This window comes from Carettochelys insculpta, chromosome 33 (assembly GCF_033958435.1).
Source record: "Carettochelys insculpta isolate YL-2023 chromosome 33, ASM3395843v1, whole genome shotgun sequence".
Lineage (NCBI taxonomy): Eukaryota > Metazoa > Chordata > Testudines > Carettochelyidae > Carettochelys > Carettochelys insculpta.
In genome coordinates, this window is record NC_134169.1 from 888,915 (window position 1) to 893,787 (window position 4,873).

General features: G+C 50.1%; 2 non-coding genes across 2 annotated transcripts; one reads left to right on the forward strand and one right to left on the reverse strand.

Annotated features, from left to right (window-relative positions):
* Positions 1-439: 439 nt before the first annotated feature.
* TRNAA-AGC (transfer RNA alanine (anticodon AGC)) lies at positions 440-512 on the reverse strand. Its single transcript has one exon. It is a non-coding gene; the product is annotated as a tRNA-Ala (tRNA).
* Positions 513-4,281: 3,769 nt separating this feature from the next.
* On the forward strand, positions 4,282-4,353 carry TRNAQ-UUG (transfer RNA glutamine (anticodon UUG)). Its single transcript has one exon. It is a non-coding gene; the product is annotated as a tRNA-Gln (tRNA).
* The last annotated feature ends 520 nt before the right edge of the window (positions 4,354-4,873 follow it).

The following is a 4,873-nucleotide window of genomic DNA, read 5'->3' on the forward strand; positions in this document are numbered from 1 at the left end:
GCAGCTGCCCTGGCTGCTCTCCTACCACAGACACAGAGCCCACAGGAGCAGACCCCACAGCTGTCACCCCAACTCCGGAACCTTCTGCAGGTGCGGTGTGAAACCTGCCCACCAAAATGACTCACCTGCTACTCATTCCCACCTGCTCCAGGGGTATCTCCCTCATCAGTACATGGCTCACCTGTGCATCACCACTTTCTCTCACCTGAGGCAGCCCATGGCCCTGACTTCCTCTTTCAAATCCAGCCTCCAGGTGAGAGCACTTCCTCTTCCCACCAGGTGGGAGACACGATGTTGATAGTGCTCTCTTGTGCCATTGTGCATCGCTCTACACAGACAGCCCCAAACCCCCATGTACATTGTCAGCTTTTTCCTGGGAGGGGGGAAAGCTACTCCCCTTCATTTCTTGGGGAGGAAATTACAAGAATGTCAGTTTTATTGGAGAATGTGGGTATCGATCCCACTGCCTCTTACATGCTAAGCAAGTGCTCTACCATTTGAGCTAATTCCCCACCTCTTTGCTCATTTCATTTGTTCCAGAAGCTCCCCTGGTTCCTTTCCAAAGATGACCCTTGTTAGCCCAGTTCCTACCAGCTGGCTGGCTGAGCTCTTTAGACACAGCTGCTAATAATGCCATGGTGACAGTTTCAAGCTCTATGTGAGCCCTTGGGGCATCTTGACTAAGTGGCCTGGCTGCTATGGACAGGGAGGTTCCAGCACACACAGGGAGCTGTGCAGTGCCAGCCTTGTGGGAGGGCTCTATGGGCATCACTGCCCACATCACAATGCCACTGCCTGGGGCTGCTGGTGCCTGGCAGCCTGGCTTTGCACTGCCTGGTGTTCTCTGAACATGTTCTACTGGCTGTGTCACCTCCCTGGTCTCAGAGTTTCACTGGTCTACATGGGCAGGTGATATACATGCAACAGGGGTGGCTCTGTGAGCTGCAGAGGTCTGTCACATGCAGTGCTTTGGCAGATGCTTCATTTCTGAGAGCAGCTGCTGATAAAAAATCAGCCACTCCCCAAGAGGGGCCTCTTAACTGTGGGGCTCCTTTCAGTTGTGGGGCAGCAGATAAGTCCCAAAAAGGCTTTTCCCCAGCTGCTGAGAAGCACAGAAGAACTCAGGGCCTGCACAGGGTGATGCACTTGAATGAATTGTTGTTCCAAAGGCTCCTTTACAAAGGGATGGCTCCATCAGCTGCTTGTTGTGAGCCTACTCATGCCCTGGTTATGGGTTCAACTCCTGGGATGCCTTTGCTAGGTGTCCTACCTGCTCTGGCCAGGGGCTCTCTCCCATGCTCAGGGCATTGTGCAGGGCCAGCCTGGTGGGTGGAGTCCCTGGGCATCACTGCTGACACAATCATAACAATTCCAAATGCCCCTGTGCTGGGGTGCTGGGGATTGGCAGCCTGGTGTCACAGCTCTGGGTCTCCTCTGCGCTGCTCTGCCTGTCCCCTCCCTGCTCTCACAGGTTTGCTCAGCTCCATGGGCAGGTACACCAGGGATGGTTTTGTGAACTGCAAAAGTCTGTGTCTGATGAGTGTTTTGGTGGATTCTCCATTTTGTGAGAGCAGCCGCAGTGGACACGTAGTTGTCTCTGGCAGAAGCAGTTTAAATTGGGGCTCTGAGGAAGATTTCTATGCTTCTGTTTATGCTCACTAACCTGTGCTCTGCAGGGGCTGTGGTCCCAGGACTCTGGCCTCTCTGGAAGCCCCAAGGTTAATTAATAAAGAGCCTTGTCTGCAGGAGTCCCTCCAAGGGCATCTCATCCTTTCTTCTCAGGGGGACTTACTGACTCCTGGTTCTGGAGTGGCATTTGTCTGGCTAACTGTTGTCTTGCTTTGGGAGCTCCAGGCCAATGCATGTGGCTTGGCAGCTCTGAGCCATCAGGTTCTTTTCTCTCTGGTATTGGTCCCTCCTGCAGCCCCCACTCAGGAAGGGCTCTGCCTGGCTCTGGGCTCAGGGCCTTTCTGGGACTCCTGGCAGCTCTGCCCCCTGCCTGATGACTAAATTCCTGCTCAGAGCCATGAGCTTATTCCTGGGTGAAGGGCAGGCTCCACTGTGGCTGACTGTGTGTGACAGAGCCAAGGTGCTGTGAGCTCAGCCTGCACCAAGGGCATTTCTGTGTCAGACTCCTGAGAGCCCTGCCTGTGGGTCTGGTTCTCCTGCCCAGTGCAGCCCATGGCCAGCAGGGCCCTGCACATGTGCATTGAATTGTACCTTTGTGTGATCAATGGGAACAGAAACCTGAGCCTCGGAGGCTGGGAGGTGAGGCAGCCGAGGGACAGGTTTGCTTGGTGTTGGTACATTTGCAGAGGAAAATGTTAAGAGTTTAAATTCTTCTCAAGCATCTAGTGCAACCCCCCAACATACTGGGACAAGAGATGAAAACTGATTTCTGTTCAGAAAACCACCCAAACGGGAGCACCTGGGATATCTTCATCAGCATCAAGTGTTCCACCACTGAGCTGGGCTCTCTTTATGGCTGGAAAATGGGGAGAGATTTGTTACTGTGGAGAGGCCACTCTGCTTTCCTAGTAGGAACATGGATATGACTATGAGACTGGGAAAAAGATTGTTGGAAATTCTGCTGTGAGACCAGTTTAAAATGTGTGTGACACTGATCAGTGAGGTCCAAATTGCACTGGTTTCTGTGTTGGGTCTGAACAGTTTTTCTGCCTCATAATACAGTTCGGCGAGGTCATTCATTGCTATTTACACGATTGCCTCAGCTGTCAGTTATTGATCTGTTATTGGTTCTGTTATTTCTTGTCCTTTAACCCTGCATATTTGTTTAACCACATCTCAGCATGCAAGATAGGTGCATGTTGTGCCCTTCCTCTTATCTCTATCTACAAATTGACCTGCTGCAATGCCACCACTCACCATGTTTGGTAGTTTTTGCCCAGAGGCTTGCTCCTGGTTCATTAGATAAGGGGTTGGGGGTGGGGGGGTGCAGGCTTCACCATCCCTAAACTTTCATGAACAAAGTTTTTCCCCAATTGATCACTGCAGGATTTAAGTCCAAACTCTAAATGGACTAATGGGTTACATTTCACTGGAACTCTACTGGGGACTATCCAACAGGTCACAGCACCTTCTTACTGAAAACATATTGACATTGTCACTAGGTCTGACATTTTAGCACAGTTGAAGCTCCTTTATTCAGCAACCCCAAGGAAGCTGCAGGATCATCAAAAGTGCCAGATAAAGAAGTTACTGCCAGTGATTGCAAACCCAGCAGCATCTGATTGATTTGTGGGTGTCCTTCAGTAGGTTCTCTTTATAATTATTCATGATGCTCCAAGCAGATGAGAGAGAGCTGCCCCACATATGCTGGTAAGCTGTCTCCCTAAGTGGTGGTAGCTCTGTTTGTGGGAGAAACCAGGTGAGCGGAGGATGAGCTGTAATATGTGCATAGAGAAACAAAGCTTAATCAAACCCCATTTGTAAAACCACTGTGAGCTGGGGAAGGGACAGAAGCTGGGGGAAACAGTGTTTGTCCTGCGGGGGGGATGAAGATGAAGGAATCCAAGGGGCACTCTTTGTGTGGTGGTACAGTTCAGTGGTAGACTGTCTAAATACAGTTTAAGAGATTTTTTGTTCAAATCTAAAGTCCTCCCTTTTCCCATCACATTCTGGATTTCTATTCTATGTGTATTTGTCATATGGAGATGAACCCTCAACATGTGCTACTGCCAATGCATATAACCCTAGCAAACCCTTCCCTCAGCTGACATTAGAGAGTGATGTGAACAAAGAGGTGCTCATTGAGAGTCTATAAAATGTATCACATTCAGTAACATGTATCTGCGCACTTTTAAATGTGTTCTGGTCTGGCTGTGGTCTGAAGGAGTGAGTCTGTCCCACGAAAGCTCACCTAATAAACTATTTTCCTAGTCTTTAAAGTGCTACTTGACTGTTTTTTTGTTCTGATAGTGTATAGACTAGCACGGCTTCCTCTCTGTTACTATTTTAAATGTGTGTGAATTCAGAGCCAGGGTTATTCACCCAGATATTCCTCAACAGTCACCACCTGCCTTTCCAGTCTCTGCTTCTCCATTAGTTCTCTCCAGGCTGGTTACTTTAAAAGAATAATGAACCTGTCTAGTCTCTCTGGGCTTAGCAGAGAGAAGGGCAGGGATTGATGTCTGGGGGAGGACACCATCAGAGATGTGGCAGGAAGCAGTGTCCTGAGAGGAGAAACAGCTGGAGGGTGGCAAGCGCTACAAGGTGCCAGCCCAAAAAGAGTTACTGGAGCTGAGAGAAAAACAAATGGGAGGTCCTATGGTGTAATGGTCAGCACTCAGGACTTTGAATCCTGTGATCTGAGTTCAAATCTCAGTGGGACCTTCTGGTTCTTCACTGTAAACCCCTTTCTTGTCTGTCAGATAAAGGGGATTCTTTATGCATGTGAGTGAGGATTTCCTTCTCCTGGTTGATGAATGAGGCACCCTGGAGCTAGGTCTCTTGTTGGGCTGGTTCACAAATATACCTGCAATAACTTTGACCTCTATAGCTACGTCTACACTTGCACGCAACATCGAAATAGCTTATTTCGTTGTAGCGACATCGAAATAGGCTATTTCGCTGAGTAACGTCTACACGTCCTCCAGGGCTGGCAAGGTCGACGTTGAGCAGCACCACATCGAAATGGGCGCTGCGAGGGAACGTCTACATGCCAAAGTAGCACACATCGAAATAAGGGTGCCAGGCACAGCTGCAGACAGGGTCACAGGGCGGACTAGCACTTCCGGGGCAACAGCTAGCCGCTCCCTTAAAGGGCCCCTCCCAGACACACGCAGCCTGCACAGCACGCGGTCTGCAGAGCCACAGGCACGCACACCTCGAGCGACACAGTCATGGACCCCCA